The sequence below is a fragment of the Oryctolagus cuniculus genome, chromosome X, assembly GCF_964237555.1.
Source record: "Oryctolagus cuniculus chromosome X, mOryCun1.1, whole genome shotgun sequence".
Lineage (NCBI taxonomy): Eukaryota > Metazoa > Chordata > Mammalia > Lagomorpha > Leporidae > Oryctolagus > Oryctolagus cuniculus.
The window spans coordinates 30153776-30177145 of record NC_091453.1 but is presented as its reverse complement, the minus strand read 5'-3'; the positions used below and the strand labels follow the sequence as shown (position 1 = coordinate 30177145).

General features: G+C 43.1%; 1 protein-coding gene and 1 pseudogene across 1 annotated transcript in view; one reads left to right on the top strand and one right to left on the bottom strand.

The window, feature by feature from the left end:
• EFHC2 (EF-hand domain containing 2) overlaps positions 1-23370 on the top strand; it is a 183471-nt gene that overhangs the window by 32946 nt on the left and 127155 nt on the right. The gene's annotated exons all lie outside the window — the stretch shown is intronic.
• On the bottom strand, positions 16284-23343 carry LOC138847740 (putative deoxyribonuclease TATDN2 pseudogene; annotated as a pseudogene).

Sequence of the window (23370 nt, the reverse complement as noted above, 5' to 3'; positions counted from 1 at the left end):
AGAGAGAAAGAGAGAGAGAGAGAGAATATCTTTCATCTGCTGGTTCACTCCCCAGATGGCTGCAATTGTCAGGGCTGGGCCAGGCCGAAATCAGGAGCCAGGAATTTAATCTGGGTCTCCCACATGGGTGCAGGAGCCAAGGACTTGGGCCATCTTCTGCTACTTTTCCAGGAACATTAGCAGGATTGGAAATGGAGCAGCCAGGACTTGAACTGTCTCTGATATGGGATGTGGGTGTTCAAAGTGGTGGCTTAACCTGTTGTGCCATAATGCTGGCCCGAGGACTGCTATTTTGAAAGATATTTTGGCAGGTCCCTAAATAGTTAAACATATATTTACCACATGACTCAGTGATTCCACATCTGTATATCTAAGAGAAATGAAAACGTACATCTACTTATACAAAAACTTTTGTGAGTACGGGCTGGCATTGTGGCACAGTGGGTAAAGTCTCTGCCTGTGATGCCGGCATCCCCCACATGGGCACCACTTCAAGTCCCAGCTGCACCACTTGCGATGCATCTCCCTGCTAATGCACACCTGGGAGAGCAGCAGAGGATGACCCAAGTGCTTTGGCCCCTGCACCCATGTGGGAGATTCAGAGGAAGCTCCTGGCTCCTGGTTTCTACCTGGCTCAGCCCTGGCCATTGCAGCCATCTGGGGAGTGAACCAGTGGATGGAAGATATTCCCCCTCCCTCTTTCTCCCTCTTTTTCTCTCTCTCTCCCTCTCCCCATTCTTTGTTTTTCTGTAGCTCTTTCAAATAAATAATGAAATCTCAAAAAAAAAAAAAAAAGTGTGTGTGAATGTTTATAGCGTCATTGTTTATAATAGCCAGAACCAGGGAACAGTCCAAGTGCTCATTTACTGATCATGGAGAAAAAAAAAAAACAAAACACCAAAAAACAGAATATATTTACACAATGGAAAGTATTCAGCAATAAAAAGAAACTGCTAATATACATTATAACATCGATGAGCCTCAAAAACATTACAGTAAATAACAGAACCCAGACACATGAGATTTCATATTGTATGAGTCCATCCACGGGAAATCCTAGAAAAGGCAAAGAAATAAGAGAAAGTAGATCAGTAGTGACCTGGGGCTGCTGGTACGGGAGGGAACAAGGGGATGATTGAAATGTTCTAAACTGGAAGCTGGTGTTGTAGTGCAGCAGGATAAGCCACTGTTTGGGACACCAGCATACTATGTCCCACATCGAATCCTGGCTGCTCTGCTTCTGACCTAGATGGAATTTCAGGCTCCTGACTTTGCCCTACCCCAGCCCCAGCTACTGTAGGCATTTGGGGAGTGAAACAGAGGATGGAATATTGATGTGTCTCTCTGTCTCTTTCTGCCTCTGTTCCCATCATATATTTAAAGAAATCTTAAAAACAGAAAGCCATTGGACTGTATATTTATTAGAGGTAAATTTTATGGCATATCCATTATAGTTTAGCATATTAGTTTGCTTTATTAGTTTGTATAGTATTGCAAAATACTACAGAATGGGTGGCTTAAACAACGGAAATTTATTTTCTCACTGTTTTGGAGGCTGAAGTTAAAGGTTTAGGTGCCTGGCAGGATTGTTTTCCCTTGAGGCCTCTTTCCTTGGCTTTTATTTTTCATTTTATTTATTTGAAAGGCAGAACTACAGAGTGGGGGCAGAGAGAGAGAGAGAGAGAGAGAGAAAGGGCTTCCATCTGCTGGTTCAGGGCTGGGCCAGGCTGAAACCAGGAGCCAGGAGCCAGGAGCTTTGTCTGGGTCTCCCACGCAGGTGCAGGGGCCCAAGGAGTTGGGCCATATTCCACTGCTTTCTCAGGTACATTAGCAGAGAGCTGGATCAAAAGTGGAACAGCCAGAACTTGAACCAGCGCCCATATGGGATGCCAGCACTGCAGGTGACAGCCTAGCCCCGTTATACCACAATGCCGCCTCCTCTTCTTGGCTTACAGATGACTGCCTTCTGTTGCACACGGATTTTTTTGTAACATAAAATCTTTGTCATTTGTGACATTTTAGTTCATAAGTTAGAAGTTGATAGCTACTATTTGATTTATTGACTTAAATTTTAGACTGATTTCTATTTTACTCTGAAATTGTAATCTAAAGAACTCATGGTTGTTTATGTACTTGCCCTGTGTGAATTCAAACCAACTGCAGGTTTATTTGAAACATACAAAAATTATTTACCTTCCTTGACTTTACATTTGCAGGATTCTGCCCTATGGCAAGCTCAATCATTTGTAATACTGGTGGTGGGCGATAGTACAAATACTGACCATTGAATTTGTATTCTTAAAAAAATACTCTTGAAGTAATTTTGGACTTAAAAGATGTCACAGAAATAATAGAGTCACTGTGTACTTTTTCCCCAGCTTTCCCCAATATTATTTTATATAACTATAGTACATTATCAAAACCAGGATATTAACATTGGTAGAATGCTGCTAACTAAAGTGCAAGCCTTATTTGTATTTCACCAGTTTTTACTGCACTCATTTTCCCCCCTTAGTTTATAGTTTTGTGTAATTTTATCAATGTGTAGATTCACATAATGACTGCCACAATCAGGATTCAGAATAACTATATTCCTTAGGACTTTACTGTTTTGAGTCTTCATTTTTATTAACTTTATTTAAGTAAGCTTTAATTTTTAAAATCAACTTTATTGAGGTATAATTTACATGCTATTAAATACGCTCATTTTTTATTTAATAAATGTAAATTTACAAAGCACAACTTCTACATTGTTGTGGCTTTTTCCCACCCAACCTCCCTCCCACCCGCAGCCATCCCATCTCCCACTCCCTCTCCTATCCCGCTCTTCATCAAGTTTCATTTTCAATTATCTTTATATACAGAAGATCAACTTAGTATATACTAAGCAAAGATTTCAACAGACTGCACCCACACAACCGCACAAGATATAGAGTACTGTTCGACTAATAGTTTTACCGTTAATTCTCTTAGTACAGCGCATTAAGGGCAGAGATCCTACGTGGGGAGCAGGTGCACAGTGGCTCCCGTTGTTGATTTAACAATTGACACTCTTATTTATGACGTCAGTGATCATCCAAGGCTCTTGTCACTCCGATCTTATTTAGACAAGGTCATAGTCAAAGTGGAAGTTCTCTCCTCCCTTCTGAGAAAGGTACCTCCTTCTTTGATGGCCCGTTCTTTCTGCCAGGGTCTTGTTCACTAAGATCTTTCATTTAGGTTGTTTTTGCCACAGTGTCTTGGCTTTCCATGTCTGTGAGACTCTCATGGGCCTCTTAGCCAGATCCGAATGCCCCAAGGGTTGATTCTGAAGCTGGAGTGCTGTTTAGGGCATTTGCCATTCTATGAGTCTGCTGTGTATCCTGCTTCCCCCGCAGGATCATTCTCTCCCTTTTAATTCTATCCTTCATTATATGCAGACACTGGTCTTATTTGTGAAATCTCTTCGATACTTAACCTATCTTTTTGATCAATTATGTACTTATCACTTTAACAAGTGAGATGGCAATTGGTACATGCCTCCTTGATTAAAAAACATTTTATTTAAGAGGCAAAGAAAGAGAGACAGACAGACGGATGGACACACACACATTGACTCACCTCCCAAATGTCCATGATGGCCAGTGCCAGGCCAAGGCCAGGCCAAGGATGAAGCCAGCAGCTAGGAATGCATTACAGGTCTCCCACGTGGGTGGCAGGAACTGAAGTACTTGAACCATCACCACTGCCTCCCAGGATCTGCTTTGGCAGGAAGCTGGAATCAAGAGCTGGGGAGTGGGCACTCAACCGAGGCACTCTGATACAGAACATGGGCACCCCAACAAGTGTGCCAACCACTAGGCCAAATGCTGGTGCCATCTTGACTATGTTTTTTCATTTTTAAAGATTTATTTATTTTACTTGAAAGTCAGAGTTAGAGAGAGGCAGAGGCAGGGAGAGAGAGAGAGAAAGAAGTCTTCTATCTGCTAGTTCACTCTCCAGTGGCCGCAATGGCTGGAGCTGGGCCAATCCAAAGCCAGGAGCCAGGAGCCAGGAGCTTCTTCCGGGTCTCCCACGTGGGTTCAGGGGCTCAAGGACTTGGGCCATCTTCTGCTTTCCTAGGCTGTAGCAGAGAGCTGGATCAGAAGTGGAGCAGCTGGGACTTGATCCGGCACCCATATGGGATGCCGGCACTGCAGGCATTGGCCTTACCTGCTGCACCACAGTGTCAGCCCCCTCGACTATGTTTTTAACCTCTCTTGGTCTCAGTTCTCTCATCCGTCAAGTGAAAATAAGCCTACCTTAGAGTTGCTGTGAGCATCAAATAGACAATACATGTCTGTTGTCTAGCTCCGAGTAGATAGTCACGAAACATTAATTCTCATCCTTTATCTACTATTTGGCTTATTTCTTTATGGCAGGAAGTTGTAACAACATTTCTAGGGGAAGTAAGCTAGGATCATCCCAGTCATCACTTATACTGCATGATTTTTGCATTTTTCTTTGGCATAAATTCTGGCATATTCCAGAAGAATAACTTTGGAGATGGCTGCCACTGAGACCAGTGAGTTCTAAAACGCAACCACTAGGATATCAATACATTGCTCTTCCCAATTGATCCCCTGAGTATCATTTATGCTGAGGGTATTAACGTAGCTTTTAGTGTCGCTCCCCGTCTTCGTGGGGGAACGACACAGGACCCTGCGCTGTTCTTTCTGTCTGCTCGGCCCTCCCCGGGTTGGCTACTATCCCTTCCACCTCCGTGGAAGGGCAGTTCCCCCTGGCCACATTCCCCACTTCCGCAGGGGAGCGGCACACCGCCGGCCGGTTCTCTCGGGGGCTGCACGGGTGTTCCCTCAGCTAGATGTTCCCCATAGATGTTCCCGGTGCATGCCGTCTCTCTCCTCCTTTATAGTCCTCCTCCGCCAATCCCAACTCGGCTGCCCACACGCCAAGTACGCTGCTCTCCTCCAATCAGGAGCAAGTCCTACAGTTTATTAGTTGAACTGGAGGCAGCTGTGCGGAAGCTGTTTACTTCTCTCCCAGCGCCATATTGTGGGAGAGTAGATGCATAGAATAAGTCTTAATTCGAGTAACCCAGTCCAGTCCGGATTGCTCCCCACAGATCCCCCTTTCTTTTTATTTTTGGCGTTGATACGCGCCTGTCTTCGGTGTCCCGCGGCACACACTCTGCTCTACTTGCTAGAGTTGCCACAGGCTCTTACAAGTCCTATCAATCAGGAAAACCGAATCCGGGTCCTCTCTTCGCCATGTTGTGAGGAGGTTTTTAGGCGCTGATGCGTGCCTGTGTTCGGTGCCCTGCAGCGCATGCTCTGCTCTGCCTGCAGGGGACTTACAAGACCTATCAGGCAAACCGAATCCAAGCCTTCTCATTGCCTTATTGTGGGGGAGACTTATTAGTGTTGGTTCGTGCCTATCTTCGGTGACCTGCAGCTCATACTCTGGTCGAGCTGCTTGCTGGCGCTTACCGCCTTAATCAGGCAGACCGAATCCAAGCCTTCTAATTGCGGTATTGTGGGGAAGCCTTACTGATGTTAATTCGTGCCTGTCTTCGGTGACCTGCGGCGCATAAGCTGCTAGCCGCCCAGGTGCTCATCGCCTCACTAATCGGGCAGACCGAATCCAAGCCTTCTAATTGCCATGTTGAGGGGAGGCCTTATTTTTCTCTATTTCTCTATCTCCGGGCATTCCTATTTCTCCCATTTTACTTCTATCTTCCAGCATTCCTATTTTTCTCATCTTACTTCTAAACTTCTGTTTCTCTTATCCCCGCAGCTTCCTGGCACCTCGCCCCGCCGGCGGGTTCCCGGCTCTGCGCCGCTTCAGCCCGCGCGCCTCTCTCATCTGCGCAGCTTCCCGGCTTTGCGCGGCTCGGCTTCGCGCGCTCCGCGGTCTCCACGCTTAACCCTTTCGCGTCTGAACCACGGCCTACGCCAGCCCCGTTCCCTATCTATTCACGCCCCGTGCTCTCTCTGCACGCGGCGGCTTCCGCGAGTAACACAGCGTAGCTTACGTGTCCGCCACTAGCATTCAATCTAAGTTCCCCGGGCTAGCCTGGCGAATTCAACCCAGCGTACGTCTCCGCCCCACGGTTTGGCTTCCCGTCCTTTGCTCCCCGGGCTAATCAGACGGATCCCAACCTGGCTCACGTTTCAGCTTCTGGTTTCAACTTTTCGCCCCCTATTCCCGGGCTAACTTGAGAATCCCAAAGTGGCTTTCGTGTCCGCCTTGGCCTGCCCCCCACGGCTTCAATTTCCCTAACATTTTTCTCTACCCGGTATGTTTCCCCAAGCTTTCCTCCAACAATACTCCTCCCTCATTTCTCCTGGCCTCTCCCCACAGTCCGCATCTGAGTCTGTTTGTTCTAGCTTTCACTTTCGCTTTCGACCTTAAAGATTTCTCCCAGCTTCCCCCCCGTAGTCCGTATCCGAATCTATGCCTAGGCTTTCAATAGCTTCTTCCGGCACCCTTTTCGTCCGGCTTTTCCCTAGGCTGTTTGCTAGTCTCTCTCTCCGGTATTTTCCCAGTTCTTCCCGTTTCTTCCCTCTTAAGTTTGCTATCCGACCTAGGTTTCCTAATCCGAGTCATTTCTTCCCTCCTAAGTTTTCTATCCGTCCTAGGTTTCCTATCCGAGTCACGGCACCATTATGTCGCTCCCCCTCTTCGTGGAGGAACGACACTAAACCCTGCCTAGGCTTCATATCCGAGTCACGGCACCATTATGTCGCTCCCCGTCTTCGTGGGGGAACGACACAGGACCCTGCGCTGTTCTTTCTGTCTGCTCGGCCCTCCCCGGGTTTGCTGCTGGTTCTTCCCGGGTTGGCTACTATCCCTTCCACCTCCGTGGAAGGGCAGTTCCCCCTGGCCACATTCCCCACTTCCGCAGGGGAGCGGCACACCGCCGGCCGGTTCTCTCGGGGGCTGCACGGGTGTTCCCTCAGCTAGATGTTCCCCATAGATGTTCCCGGTGCATGCCGTCTCTCTCCTCCTTTATAGTCCTCCTCCACCAATCCCAACTCGGCTGCCCACACGCCAAGTACGCTGCTCTCCTCCAATCAGGAGCAAGTCCTACAGTTTATTAGTTGAACTGGAGGCAGCTGTGCGGAAGCTGTTTACTTCTCTCCCAGCGCCATATTGTGGGAGAGTAGATGCATAGAATAAGTCTTAATTCGAGTAACCCAGTCCAGTCCGGATTGCTCCCCACATTTAGAAGTTTTATATTAGTGAAACAAGAAATTTTGTGATGTCTCTTCTGTTTTAGCAAATACATTTAATGGTCCTTTAGGAGGAAAGGAGATAAATAGCAACTTTTTAAATTACTGTTTTTCATTATTCTGAACTATTAGCAGTCATTTATAGGCTACTACAATTGTATTTACATTCTAATTATTCAGAACTTGTACAAGTACTCATAGATTTTACCCCATGATCACCTAGGTTCCAGACATTTCAGTGGATTCACTCATGTTTAATCAAAATTCTACTTCCTTTGCAGTCTACCTTGTTCTTTCCTCCTTGTCTGGCTTAAAATAAGAAATCTGGAGTGGGCATGTGGTGTAGCAGGTAAGCTACTACTTGGAACACCTGCATCCGATGTAGGAGTGCCTGGGTTCAAGTCACAGCTCTACTCCTGATTCCAGCTTCCTGCTAATGCCCAACCTGGGAGGCAGTAGGTGATTTCTCAAGTAGTTGAGTCCCTGTCAGTCTTGTGGGAGACCTAGATTGAGTTCCAGGCTCCTCGCTTTACCTGGCCCAGTCCTGACTGTTATAGGCATTTAGGAAGTAAACCAGTGTATAGGAGATCTCTGTGTGCCTTTCTGCCTTTCAAATAAATATTAAAAAAAAAATCCGTTTTGAGGGTTGTATTAGTCAACTTTATGTTGCTATAATAACATACCTGACCCAAGCTACTTTATAAAGAAAGGAGGTTTATTTTGGTTCATAGTTCTGGAGGTGTAAGGGGGAGGAGCCTTATCTGGTGATGGCCTTCTTGGCAGGGTCCCAGAGTGGCCCATGGCATTACATGGAAAACACAGGGAACACCCATGTCTGTCTCTCTGGTCTTTTCTCCCTCCTTCATCAGGATTCAATCATGGAGCACCACCCTAATGACCTAATCCTAATCACTTCCCAAAGGCCCTACGTCTAAATGCCATCCCATGACTGAGGGGTAAAACTCACGCATGAATTTGGGAGGACACATCACATTCCAACCTTAGCAAGGGTATTTTATTCTATTTCTCCAAGGTTCTACTTGTTGATCTTTTTCATCTAGTGTTTCAGAACATTTATTTTTGCGTTTATGTTTGAGTACCAAAAATAAATCAGAACTGTGTTTTCAATTCTAGTCTAGTTGGCTTTTACAGTCAGCTTTATTAACTGAAGTTTTTCTTGTTAGTGTATAGGACGAATGCTATTAATGTCTGTTTCCAGATTTCTCCTTTTTGCCACACCTTGCCTGCTGAACAAAAATTAGTTTACTCCTCCCCTGCCACACACTTTAGGGATTCTTCTGAATTTTTCAGATGGATTTTTAGGCTTTGGGGAATGTAAAGAGAGGGAGATGTAAAGAAGGGAGAAACAGGCAGTGGAGAGATGGAGAGAGACAGATATCATAGAGCTGATGGTGATGAAATCTGAAGCTTGTGAGAATTGAAAAAGAGGAAAAGACTTTTTTTGGGGGGGAAGAGGACATGTAGATCTGGAACATAAATTGGATCACCTTTAGATTATCTCCAGAGATCTAAGTAAGGACGAGACAGGGTTTTCAGTTGCTATTAGTTGTTGGGCCTTTTCTTGAATACACAAAGAGACTGGGCCACTCTGACTTATTATTTGAGTCACATTTAAGTTTTAACTCACTAAATTATATATTTTTGTGTTTAAACACATAAGAGAATCACCATTACCCCCTCTTGGTCACCAGTCAGTTGACCTAAATCATCTCTCATCTCCCTCTGAAATCTCTAGTTAAGTCACCTCTACGGCTGCCATCCTAGTTCATGATCTTTAATCTGAGAGTAGGCTCTTCAGTGACATCCATGCCTTCGCTCTGATTCCCTTTCTCAGTCGCCCACTCTGCTACAGAGTTGACTTTCTTTTTTTTTTTTTATTAAAGATTTATTTTATTTATTTGAAAGGCAGAGTTAGAGAGGTAGAGACAGAGAGGTAGAGACAGAGAGAGAGAGAGAGAGAGAGAAAGAGAGATTGAGATCTTCCATCTGCTGGTTCACTCACCAAATGGTCACATCAGCTGGGGCTGAGCCAGACGGAAGCCAGAGCCAGGAGCTTCATCTAGGTCTCCCATGTGGGTGCAGGGGCCCAAGCACTTGGGCCCTCTGCTGCTGCTTTCCCAGAGGCCTTAGTAGGGAGCTGGATGGAAGTGGAGCAGCCGGGACTGGAACTAGTACTCATATGGGATGCTGACACTGGAGGCTGCGGCTTAACCTGTACGCCATGATGCCGGCCCCTAGAGGAAACTTTCTAAGATGTTTGCAGTCCTTTGACTTCCTTTGCATAGCCTAGGGATCATTTGTCTTTTGGTTCTTGCACTTTTCTAGTCTTATCTTCTCTGTGCTGCCCTCTACATTTGTCTCTTAGCCATACGGAACTACTTGCAATACATGATATACTGAACATTTCCATGTTCCTGCAACTTGGAGCATGCTGTTTGCTGTACAGAGAATGCCCTCCTCTACTTGTCTATTTCTTCTATCCTTTGGTCCATTTCACATGTTACCTTCACTGTGATGCACCCTTCTTCCTGCTTTACTTCAGCACTTCCTCCCCTTTTCATAAACTCTGTCACTTTTCTGTCATGCACTGAGCAGTAGTGAGGTGAGGATTTCGTGGCAATTCAGGGGATAGTGATTAAGCTTGCAATCCCTGAGGCTAGATAGAATGTGTTCTATTTTTTTAAAAAGATTTATTTATTTATTAGAAAGTCAGAGTTACACAGAGAGAGGAGAGGCAGAAAGAGAGAGAGAGAGGTCTTCCATCCAATGTTTCATCCCCCAATTGGCCGCAACGACTGGAGCTGCGCTGATCCGACGCCAGGAGCCAAGAGCTTCTTCCGGGTCTCCCATGTGGGTGCAGGGGCCCAAGGACTTGGGCCATCTTCTACTGCTATCCCAGACCGAAGAAGAGAGCTGGATTGGAAGTGGAATGGCCAGGACTTGAACCGCTGCCCACATGGGATGCTGGTGCTTCAGACCAGGGCGTTAACCCAACCGCGCCACAGCGCCGGCCCATGAGTTCTATTTTTTTAAAAAGATTTCTTTGTTCGAAAGGCAGCACCTCCCCCCCTCCCCCGCACACATATGAGAGAGAGAGAGAGAGGAGAGAGAGAGGAGAGAGAGAGAGAGAGAGAGAGAGAGAGAGATCTTCCATCTGCTGGTTCAATGCCTGGGGCTGGGCCAGGATGACCGGGATGAAGCCAGGAGCCTGTAACTCCACCTGGGCCTCTCACACAGTGGCAGGGGGACCAAGTACTCAGGCCATCATTAGGCAAGGTGAGTTCAAATCCCAGTATCCCATTCTCTTACCTCACGTCCTTGGGAAAATTAGCCTCCCAAACCTTGATGTTTATAGAAGGGGGATCCCAGTATTACCCACTTTATAGCTGTGTTGTGAGGAGTAAATGAGATGGCATGTAAAAGCACGTAATACATTGCCTGACCCATTGTAAGTACTTAACCAGTGCTGGCTATTTTTAATTAGCTTTATTCATGGAGCCTAGCACAGTGCCTGACACAGGGCAGGAAATCTGCAATATAAATACCCAAGTAGGTTTTTAAAAAATACTATTGAGTCTTTCCTAATGCTTTATTTCCAGTGTGTTATAATTATTTGGATGTACCATAGCCTACAGTTATTTGCATAGAACTTTCTTCCCTGCTTGGCTATAGAATACTTGTACCTGGACAGAGTATCATATTGAGTACTGAATTTAGAGAACACAGAGCTTTGAGTTTAGCAGGTATCCTGTAATTGGGTTGGTTTGTAGTATAGGGCTTTGCTTTAGTAAAAGAGCCTTTCATTATGAAGTATGCATTTTGTGATCTCATCTGTTGATGTACTTGTGGGAAATTAATAACATACTTTGGAACCAGTAGGATAATACAATATATTGGGGAATCCAGTTTATTGGGCAATTTCAAGAATTATAAAATAGATTCTTTGGATTGGAGAAGAATGTAAAGGACAGTTGTCTCCAAGCATCTTTGTTCTAATACTTTTGGGTGGAATCCAGCCTTTTAAAATTATGTAAATATTTTCATATTTTAAAAATATCTCAAAATTATGGCATGGAGTAGTTTTGCTTTGATTCTCATATTCCCTCTGATTTTATATATATATGTATATATATTTAAGTATATAAAAATATTTCAGAAACTCATAGAAATACTCAAAAGATAATTTTGGTACAAAAATCTCCTTAAAATCTTTTTTTCATAATATAGATTTTCTGTGTACTTAAATTTTTATTTATTTATTTGAAAGAATGACAGAGAGAGGGAGAGAGATCTTTTATCTACTGGTTCAGTCCTCAAATCTTCAAATGCCTGTAACAGCTAAAGCTGGGCCAGGTTGAAGCCAGGACCCAGGAACTCATCTGGGTCTCCCATATGGGTGACAGGGCTCCAAGAACTTGGATTATCATCTGTTGCCTCCCAGGTGGATTAGTAGGAAGGTAGATTGGAAGCAGAGGCAGGACTGGATCTCGGGATTCTGAGATCAGATGCAGGAATCCCAAGAGGTGGCTTAATTCCCCTGTACCAAAACACCTGCCTCTCCCTGAAGTTTTTGATGTAGCCTCATATATAATTGTTTAAATATATACATATAGAAGATAAAGTATGAAAGATGAACATTTATAAACATAAAATCTGTCTTTTGTACTGTAGTTGCTTTTTTTAATCTTGTGTATTGAATATGTCAGTTTTCTTTATTCAGTTTATGAAACTCCATGATTAACAGTGTGATTTCTGTTGGATAGTGTGACCCTCTTCTTATAGTCCTGGTTTGTTTTTCCAGAAAATCTGATTTTAAACAGTAGATCTGAACCTCATCTCTTAGTAATGTCAAGTGTTTTTTAATTGCCTTGCTCAATAGACTCCATAGGAATGTGAAAAGACTATTTTAGATATGGTTTTGACAGTATTTTTAAGTTTCCAGCTTTGCATCCTACACTGATTTATATATTATTCAGTATTTTTATACATTCACTTTTTTCTCCAAAGCTGTTATGTGTGTGTGTGTGTGTATATGTATATATAATTTTCTTAATCTTTTAAATATTGCTGCAGTATCCTCTGGTTAGCAAGTGTCGATTTTCTAACTTTTGCTGAAAGGTTAACCAGTGAACAAGGAGTTTAAGCAGTGTGTACCAGTTACATAGTTAATTAGTGATAAAGCTGCAAGAAGGATATTCTAACATTCTAGTCACTTTCCTTTCTTTCCCTTTTATGTGTCATAAAATCATGTCTTAAGAAGAAGCAGACAAGTAAAAATACATTTCATGAATGCTTATGCTGCTGACAGGTACATTTCATTTTAAACCATCAAATCAGTCATTAAACCTTGACTATAAGTTATATAGATATATAGTATCTTTGTAATCTGAAGAATATTTTGGAAATCAACCTTCTATAATTTGTCTTCTTTGTCATTCACTTACTCAGTTTACCTGTATTGACCATCTCTTAGTTCAACAACCTAAATGAGATGCAGATTTACATAGCTTGAGTTTTCTTAAAATAAGTATGCTTATTTAAACATAGTATCCATAGGAACACAAATTTATTAAAAAATGAAGTGAGAGGAAAAAAATGAGAATTTGGGATGAGATTATAACTTGAACATTGGTATTTAGATGTGCTCCCACCTCCACAATCCCAGTTGAAATGACTGCAAAATTTTAAAATATGGAAAAAACTGTGTGTTGGAGGCTAGGGAGGGGTTCCATCTTCTTGCACAAACTTGGAAGGATTTCCACTTGATACAGTGCAGATGAGAGTATAATAAAGGAATATACCAAAGCAGACTTTAACTTTACTTCCTGAAAAAGTGACAAGAATTGAGTGGGGGTTAGGACAACCTCTAGGGGCTTCAACTTGGTTTACTTTCACAACCATTGATGGCTTAATAGATTTGGGGAGGTCAGCATTTGGCACAACAGTTAAGATACTGGTTGGGACACTTGCATTTCATCTCAGAGTGCCTGCGTTCGAGTCCTGGCTCTGCTTCTAATCCCAGCTTCCTGCTAATATGCACCCTGGGAGGCAGCAGGTAATGGCTCAAGTAGTTGAGTCCCTACCACCTATGTGGGAGACCCAAATTGACTTCTGAGCTCCTGGCTACAGCCTGACCCGTCTCTGGCTACTGCAGACATTTGGGGAGTGAATGAGATGTTAGATCTGTTTCTCTCTGCCTTTCAGAAAAACTAAAATATCACTAGGAGGCCCAGAAAAAGTCACATTGATGGCAAAGCGGACCCTGCATTCAGACTTTCTCTGATGCAGCAGCCAACATCACACAAAGGACTGGCCACTCTATTCTTGACATGGAGGTCAGGTCAACTGATAAAATGTTTATGTGGGGGCGGGGTGCTAGTATTGTGGTATAGCTGGTTAAGCCTCTGCTTGTGATGCCAGCATCTTATATCAGAGCACCCATTCAAGTCCTGGCTGCTCCACTTCCAATCCAGCTCCCTACTAATGCACCTGGGAAAGCAGCAGCAGATGGCCCAAGTGTTTGGGCCCCTGCCATTCACATGGGAGACCTGGCTCCTAGCTTCAGCCTGGCCAAGCCTGACAATTGCAGCCATTTGGGGAATGAACCAACAGATGGAAGGAAGATCTTTATCTGTGTCTGTTTGTTACTCTGCCTTTCAAATAACTAAATCTTTAAAAAAGTGGAAATTTAAAAAATATTTATGTGGAAAAAGTTTTTCCTCCTGGGGACTAACCATGGCCCCAGCTTCTTTCCTACTTCTCTTAGTATGCTATGTATGAATTTTTATCAACCAGTCTCAGAGGAGGACTCTGAGAACATTAGGATGGATGGTAAGGGGGGAGTGAAAGAAAACCCACCCACCCTATTTTGGGGGAAACAGCAGTCTAGACAGCAGTCCAGACTGCTGTTTAAGAATTAGCAAAGCCGGCGCCACGGCTCAATAGGCTAATCCTCTGCCTGCAGTGCTGGCACCCCGGGTTCTAGTCCCGGTTGGGGCGCCGGATTCTGTCCCGGTTGCTCCTCTTCCAGTCCAGCTCTCTGCTGTGGCCCGGGAAGGCAGTGGAGGATGGCCCAAGTGCTTGGGCCCTGCACCCACATGGGAGACCAGGAGGAAGCACCTGGCTCCTGGCTTCGGATTGACGCAGCGCACCGGCCACAGCGTGCCGGCCATAGCGGCCACTTGGGGGGTGAACCAACAGAAAAGGAAGACCTTTCTCTCTCTCTCTCTCTCTCTCACTGTCCACTCTGTCAAGAAAAAAAAAAAAGCAAAGAAACTTGACATAAGGTTTCTGAACAGATTATATGGTATAAATGGAGAACATAATATTGAAGAGGCAAAGGAAGAAAAATATTTCTTTCAAAAGTATTTTCTATAGGAAAATGAATATTTTTGATAACAATGTGCTCTGATTTCTGTTGATTGCAAGGAGTATATAAAACAAAGTAAGCAGTGAGAGCAAACTGAAGAACTGGAAAGAGAAATTGGTACAAAGAATAAATTTAAAGTGCTGCTGAAGGAGACTGTAGGCAGAAAGGCAAAGGGAACTTGCTGAAGAAGGAAGAAATCTGAAATATATGAAGAAAAAAAATTAACCTGGGGCATATGGGATATGAGATCAAAAAGGCAAACTTGAAAAAAATCTTCCAAACAGAGGATTAAGAAATCAGATTTAAGAGCAATGAGATAATGAAATGTTGGACAGAGGATGAAGCTTTAACATGGAGACAGTTGTCACTGAAGAATTAGTAGCTAATGGCTGGTATTGTGGCGCAGCAGGTTAAGCCACCACTTGTGTCACTGAAAATCCCGTATGAATGCCAGTTTGAATCCTGGCTTCTCTGCTTCTGATCCAGCTCCCTGTAATGCCCTTGGGAAAGCAGTGGAAGATGGCCCAAGTATTTGGGTCCCTTTCATCCATGTGGGAGACCTGGATGGAGTTCTGGGCTCCTGGCTTGGGCCTGGCCCATTCCCAGATGTTGTACCCATTTGGAGAGTGATCTAGCAGATGGAAGCTCTCCTCTCCATGCTTGCCCTGTCACTCTGCCTTTGAAAATATAGACTAAAAGCAAGTTGAATTGACTATACATTCCCTAAGAGAACGATAAAAGCCAAACCAAGTTTCTGGACTACAGAATGGCAAATGTACAAATTAAATACTTCTATTACTAGAGAACATAACAAAAAAAGAGTCAACCAGGAACATCCTGGAAAATTTTATAATAATTTCAAGGACAGGGGCCAGCACCGTGGCTCACTTGGTTAATCCTCTGCCTGGGGTACTGGCATCCCATATGGGTGCCGGGTTCTAGTCGCAGTTGCTCCTCTTCCAGTCCAGCTCTCTGCTGTGGCCCGGGAAGGCAGTGGAGGATGGCCCAAGTGCTTGGGCCCTGTACCCACATGGGAGACCAGGAGGAAGCACCTGGCTCCTGACTTCGGATTGGCGTAGTTCCGGCCATAGCGGCCATTTGGGGGGTGAACCAATGGAAGGAAGACCTTTCTCTCTGTCTCTCTCTTTCTCACTGTCTACCTCTATCTGTCAAATAAATAAAAAAAATAATTTCAAGGACAGAGCAAAGAAATTAACACGCATTTTGATTAGAAAAAGTAGTTTAACTCCCAAAGACAAAATTGGCCTCACAATTCTCCATAATATTGAATGCCAGATGATAAAGCAGAATCTAAATTTTAGGGGGAAAATGTTCATCCAGAAATTCTAGACGTAGCAAAGGTATCATTAATTAATGAAAGCAACAGAAAGATGATCTTAGTTACATAATTCATTATAAATAAAATGAAATTCATTATAAATAAAATTCTAAATAGTCATTCATATACTTTGCCTGAGAATGTTGCTTAAAGATGTATACTCCATTCAATTAAGAGATGAAAGCACATTAAACATTCAGCCATTGGGGAAATCATGAAATAAAAGGAATACTTGTGAGCAGTGGAAAGAAACTTATAGGTAATTAATAATTACATTTATAAATAAGGCACAAAACGATGTAAAAATTTTAAGGATTTATTGAAAGATAAAATAAGAAACAATAGTAAAATATAAAGATGGGAATAAAAATACAATAGTAAAATACAAGATGGGAATAAAAAGGGAAAAATGTTACTTTCCTTCAGTTTCAGTAGATATTAATATTTGGAATTAATAACTGAGTTGACATTTTTAAGAAATTTAAATGAATAGACTTAAGATCTCTCTTAATCAGTAGAGAAAAAAATCAAGTTTGTCTTTATATCATCTTTCACTAGGACCTGTAAATGTTATTTACTCTGCTTAATAAACATACATACTTAGTGATTTTAGCTATTTTTTTAAAAGAGTATAAGTAAAAATTTACCATAACATTAACTTAACAGTTAGTGATGGGATTTTATGGCATATAAATCTTAAGTACAGATATGAATTACTTTCATAATCAGAAAAACTTGAATTACTTAAAAGAATATACAATTAAATATAGCTGTGTGATTACAATTATGTTAAGAAAAGATAACAACAGTGGGCTCCAGGTAATAGAAATACCACACACTTTCTACTTGCATTTTTGTAATGCATGTATATTTTTAGAATATGAAAAGTAAACTTCATGGATATAAGAAGTCCTATATATACAGCAGAGTTATAATAACAGATTTAAGACATTGAATGCTTTGTTCTTCCCCCCAAATTAAAAATAAGCATTTAACTTAAAATATTATAAAAAGCACAATAAAAGATACATTAGAAAGCAAAAAAGAAGGGAGTAAGGAAATATCATTATATTCTTAGAATTTTATCTGCAAATTATATTGAAGCTGTTAAAAACTAATTAAAGGGACAGCGCCGTGGCTCACTAGGCTAATCCTCCGCTTGTGGCGCCGGCACCCCGGGTTCTAGTCCCGGTCGGGGTGCCGGATTCTGTCCCGGTCACTCCTTTTCCTGTCCAGCTCTCTGCTGTGGCCCGGGAAGGCAGTGGAGGATGGCCCAAGTGCTTGGGCCCTGCACCCGCATGGGAGACCAGGAGAAGCACCTGGCTCCTGGCTTCAGATCTGCACGGTGTGCTGGCCGTAGCGGCCACTTGGGGGGTGAACCAACGGCAAAGGAAGACCTTTCTCTCTGTCTCTCTCACTGTCTACTCTGCCTGTCAAAAAAAAAAAAAACAAAAAAAAAAAAACAAAAAAAAAACAACTAATTAAAGATAAAAAATTTTTAAAAAGTAACATGAGGGGAAATTAGAAGAAACTTTGAAGAATTATTTCTTTATAATTATTTTATTCCATGGTATGGCTATATTAAGATGTTCAAATATTTCCCCATATAAATAGAGTCAGATAATTTCCTAAAAAAGCAAGCAAGCAAAAAAAGAATAAATTTAAAGGCACAGTATTTTAAAAGCAGTAAGCAACAGTTTTGAACAAGCACAAGCAATCTAAGGGTTGATTATTTCAAGCAATCAATAAAATTAACAAGCTTTTAGCTTTGCTCAGAAAAACAAAAAATGCAGACAATGTCATTTAATCACAAATTCAAGGGAGGTAAAAAAAATGTACAGATTTATGCTATAGATTAAGTGACGTGACTACTCTATAGAAATTAATGAAACTGACTCAAGGAGTACATGCTGGAATTGGGCAATAACTATAGAAATATTAGAGAAAATTGACAAAAGAGCTAATACAAATGTCAAAAGGATTGTCTCTAAGTGGTAGGATTATTGACTATTTTCCCCCTCTTTGTGCTCTTTATTAGTCTCAAAAATTTCTTAATAAGCCTGTAAGATTTTTCAAGTTAGACATGAATACAGACTAATTGGAAAAAAAAAAAAAAACAAAATCCCTCCTGTCTCCCAAGACAAAGCAGGCAGAGTTTATTCCTTTTAGGCTTTAAAGATAGAACTAGCTGCCTTTCTAAAATTTAAGTGAAGGAAAATATTGATGTGCCCTGAAAGAACTTGCCAAGGTTCAGGGAGCCCGTTAATGTGCCTGGGAGACCCTGTGACTCTGGACTGACTGATGGCCTAGGGACCAATAATGGCAAATTGAATTTCGAGATCACCAGCTGCCTTCATGGCTTTCTGAAGCTTCCAGAATTGTTAAGTGAGACATGAGTGCCATACAAACAGTTAAGTGTTATTTTTTTTAACAATTCTTTAACTTTTAATGAACTATCACTTAAGTAGTAAACTATTTATAAAATGCTCCAAATCTTGCACATATGGATTGCAAGATTTGTTTTACCAGTAACATGAATAGATGAAGTGTTGTTCCTTACTTCATTCATGAACTAAGTAAATGAGGATTCTGGGTTTTGATTTAGGTCACCCTGGGTATACAGCACTCAGAAAGGACTACATTGCTCACTCCCATTCTTAAAGAAATAAAGTTGAATTATGGTAAGGCTATGTATTTGCCATAAAAATGTAGAGAGAGAGGAGCAGGTTAGAAAAGTATTTTTCCCATATAAAAACACACTTTTTTGGAAAGGAAAATTACTTTCTGTAATATGTTGTATATCCTGTTTATCTTGTTGGATGTGTCCGTCTAAATGCAATAGTTCATTCACATCCATCTGTGAAATCCCATTTCGTAATGTCACTTTGCTAGACACAGATATATGGTGTTGTGCTTTCTTGTGGAACGTATGTAGTAAGAATTTTGGTGAGTGGAGACATGTATTAAATGTTGGTAAGGGCACTGCAAGTCAGAGAATGTGACTGAGGTACACTTTCCTGAGCTGCTATTGCCAGAGAATTAGAGCTTGTTGAATTGTATCTCATATTAATCTATAAGTAACTGAGAAATACTTTCTCGGATATTTTCAGTACATATTAGCACATCAAAGGACATGTGAGATCCTGAAATTAAGGAAAAAAAAACCTGTGAAACTTCGCAATTTTGTACAACAGTGTTTTCACAAAATGCGTATCTATAACACCATTTTCTACCACTCTTTATAACAAGCTCAGGGCCCCTCGGATTGAGTGACAAACTTTGAGCAATGTCTGTTTGAAGCGTACATTAACCAGAGAAGCTTCTTAGCTCAAATCCTTGGCTTAGATTTTAAAGGTTTTATTTTGAAAAAGACAATCAAATCAAGCATTTCACATTGAACTGACTGACTTTGTTAAGTAAACACTACAGCTTTCTTACCCTTAAAACTTTCTTCTCAAAGAACTGGACTCCCAGTAAAGAAGAAATCTGATATACTGTTTTATAGGGAATATGACCTTTCAAGTTCCTAGTAAGGCTTATTTATTTTTATTAAATATGACATCTAACAGCAGAATATAAGGACTTTTGGTTCTTGCCCTGGCTTTTCAATTAGACAAGGGTGCTGGAAATATGATGGTTTATTTCTCTATTCTTGTCCTAATGTCACTGTCTATCCTAAATATTGTCAGTAACTCATAGGTGTTAATGAAATCAGTTATTCATTATATACTTGCATTAATTCAAGAACTCTTCGTTTACTGCCTGGTCTGTTCTAATCCAGATAAATGGGCACAATGAAACCAGAGAAGATGGAGTATTCTAGGTCTATTTTCATTGGTTCAGTTTTGGAGGCTGAAAACAGATTTTCAGTTTTTAAAATGACATACCTCATCCAATATTGGGACTCTTTGATTTAGGTCACGAAGTTCAATTTTGAGCAGTATTTCTAAATGGCATACATTTGGGCCTTTCAAGAACCAGAACAATCTGAGTGAACAATTGCTATTATTATATACTTGTTATCTGAAGAGCTTTAGGATTAACACTAGTTCAGATTTAAGAATCAACAAATTTGGCTCTCATCACTCTAAACTCCTCTGCAGCCCCCTTAGTGTGTCATGACTATTAATTATCTAAATTTTATTTGTCTAAATTAGTTTCCTATTTGATGAAGTGATAGTTTATCTTTAGAAATAAGAAATTGCAAATTGAAAAGTCACTGAATTTATGAATTTAACAGCAAACTGTGGATTATATATCCTATAATACATTTTGTGAATAAACAGAACAAATCACCTAGGTCATTTTTAAACTCAACAATACTTTTTCCAAAAATATGTGTTTTTTTCCTTTTTTCCTTAAAGACAGTTAGCAGGATAACTTCATTCACCAACTACTTAAAACCAGGCTGCAGAGAACAGGGATTTGCACTGGCAAACTCATTATACTCTACTGCACATTCTTCTTTACTGACTAGCCTGTCACTTTGTGGCTGGGAAGAGAAACCCTCAATAAACACCAACAGCAGTTCCCCTTACCCCTCCTCCCATCCCAACACATTCCACCCTACCAGCCAATAGTAGAAATCCCATGAAGACGTTTTAAGGAACACATTTTGTCCTGTTTTAACTCATCCCCAATGGACTCAGCAAACAAATCCTTGACCTGGGTCACAAGCAAAGTTTCAGTCCAGTCTGTATTGTGTCAGGCTGCTGGCCTCCCTTTTTCGGAAGAGCCCTGACCATGTCTTCTCTGGTTTAAAGATCATAAAGGTGACTGGTGTTTTCATGCAAGGTGGCCAAGACTTGGGAGAGTGGCTGTTCTTTGATTCTGGCAATCTCTTGCACCGTATACAGGGCCATGCCGGGGTGGGCAAACTGGCAAAGGCTTCTGGGAACCTGCTGAGGGAGAAAATAGGGAGCGTCGGTTTCCACAATAATTCTCTCCATCGAGATTCTTTTCACAGCTTCTTGGGCCTCCCAGGCAGTGTAGTAGGTCAGGACTGCTGTGAAGCCCACATACATGTTGGTAAAGTATTTCAGATGGGGCTCAATGACTGTGTAACGGCCAGTGAAACAATGCCTGTGGATCTTGTAATCGGGAGGCACAAATTTTTTCATGATGCACAGCAGATCTTCATCAGCATCTCGGCAGTGAATCACCAGTGGCTTCTTTAGAGACACAGCCAGCTGAAGCTGCCTCTCAAAGATCCTCTTCTGCTGTGAGACAGATGTGGTGCACTTGAAGGAGTAATCCAAGCCCATCTCCCCAAATGCTACAGTCTTGGGGTGCTTTAAGGCTTGCAAAATATTTCTTTCAAGATTGTTATTGTAGTAACGTGCAAAATGAGGGTGACAGCCAAACGCCCCCCAAACCAGATCCTCTTTCAGTAGCTCCTCCCAAAGGCCATTCTTGAGGGTGCGAGGATCACAGAAATCAGTGATGCAGCCCTGAAATTCTTTAGGGAAGGAGCAGCTATAAGTTTTTCTGAACTTGGCAAAGGTCCCTTTGAAAGACAGTTTGGAATAGAGCATGTCCAAGTGACAGTGGGTATCAATGAAACCCACATCCTTCTCTAGGTATGGCTGCCTGTGGCTGTTTGGCAGGAAGTCAAGTGCCTGTCTCCCGTTAGGATGTGCCAGCACCTCCTCTTGATAAGCTCTTTTCTCCTCTACTTCTGCATTTCCAGAAAAGTCAAATGAACACGAATTCTGGGGTGCATCTTCCTCTGTCAACTTCAGATCTCTGATCATGTTTTGGGAGCTCACTGTGTAGTCATAGCAGTAAGTACTCCCACTCTCCCTGCTCCACATACCCTGGGATGTGTTCCTGCTCTTGGAGCTGCCACTGACAGGAGAGCGAGAAAACTTGGAATTGCCACTCCAAGGGCCCAGGTGGTCTTTCCAAGGACTACAGTACAAATAAGGCTGGTTCCCATCAGGATCATTGGTCAAGGAAGACTCTGAAACGACTGGGAGACCCAGTGAGAATGGCTTGTGCTCAGAGAATTTCTTGGAGAAGAGCCCTTCCTTATCAGACCAGCCACCTCCCGGAGAGGGGAGCTCGGCCAGCGCCTCTTTTTGACCCATCTGGTTTAGTGAGTGCGAGTTGCAGCCATCCGGAACTCCCAGGGGTGCAGAGCTTTTTTCAAAAAACACTTCCTTGGGGTTACCAAGTGGCTCCTCCCGGAGTGCCTCACGCGACTTGGTCACCGCTGATTTTCTGTCACTGAAGCCGATCAGCGGTGGGGCTGACCTTCTCCCTTTCTGAGCAGCAGAGGCGACATGCCTGGCTGATCTTTCTTCAAAGTCTGGGTATTCCCTGCTGGGTTTTACACCAGGGGCAGCTGCACCCGTTCCTTGTGGCACCTGTTTGCCCCGGATGCCCCCGAGCGACTTCCGGTGAAGCCCTGAATGACCTTTGTCTTTGCGTTTATCCCTGCTTTTCTGAGACACGTTTGGGCCCTCAGACTTATTTCGTTCCTCAGATGCAAATTCAGAGTTCATGAGGTTACAGGAACTCTGTGAGAAATTAGCTTTAAGGCTGTAGGAGTCCTCTAGAGAAGCCATTTCTTTTAGAAATAGGCTGAAAGAAAGAAAGAAGGAAGGAAATAAGCAGGCTGGCAGGGCGCACAGGGCATCACGCGGACAGAGGAACCCTCAGTGCTCCCAATCGGGCGGTTTGGAGACGGCCCTAGCCCACACGTGGGCCTGCGTTAGAATCTCTGTTGTGGAAGGAACGCCAGGAAAAGCCGGGGGGCAGGCCCGCCCGAATCCCGCCGCTGAGCTAGCCCCCTGGGCTGGCCGTTTACCGGGGAGCCTACCTAACCGCCGCTCCGGTCGTGCTGGGTCTCGCGACTGTGCCGCAGCCTCGTGCCACGGAGGCGCTCCGCAGCTCGCGCCAAGCGCCAGTCGCCAACGCCTCTCACACCGCCAGTCCTGTCTTCTTTTTTTCCACTCTCACTTTTCTCAGTGTTTCACAGACGTCAGAGCCCTCCCACTGCGATTGTAAAATGCTGTAGAAAAGCCGCAACGACCCAGGACAAGCTAAAAGCCCGGCTTGCCGCCCGAGAGCACAACGTGCCTGCAAGATCGCCGCACGCGCCTCACACGCCATGTACGTGGAGGGGTGGTTACTTCCTGTGCATCGAGGCACTTCTGACGTTTCCAAATGCTTCCGGGACATCAAAAGTCTAATGTTTGTTTCAGAACATAAGTCTGTTCGGAGAGGTGAAAGCCCTTCAGGTGCCCCTGGAGGATGAATTACGATGCCCCTGGGCTGAGCTACTGGCCTAGAGGGCCCGATCCTCAAGGTCAAGCATGGCAAGGGAGAAAGCCAACCCGGAGGTAGATTGAGGCAGCCCGCTCAGACCCCATTGCCCCACCTCCCAGGCCGTGCCAAGCCAGAAGCCTCATCCCCCAGGAAGA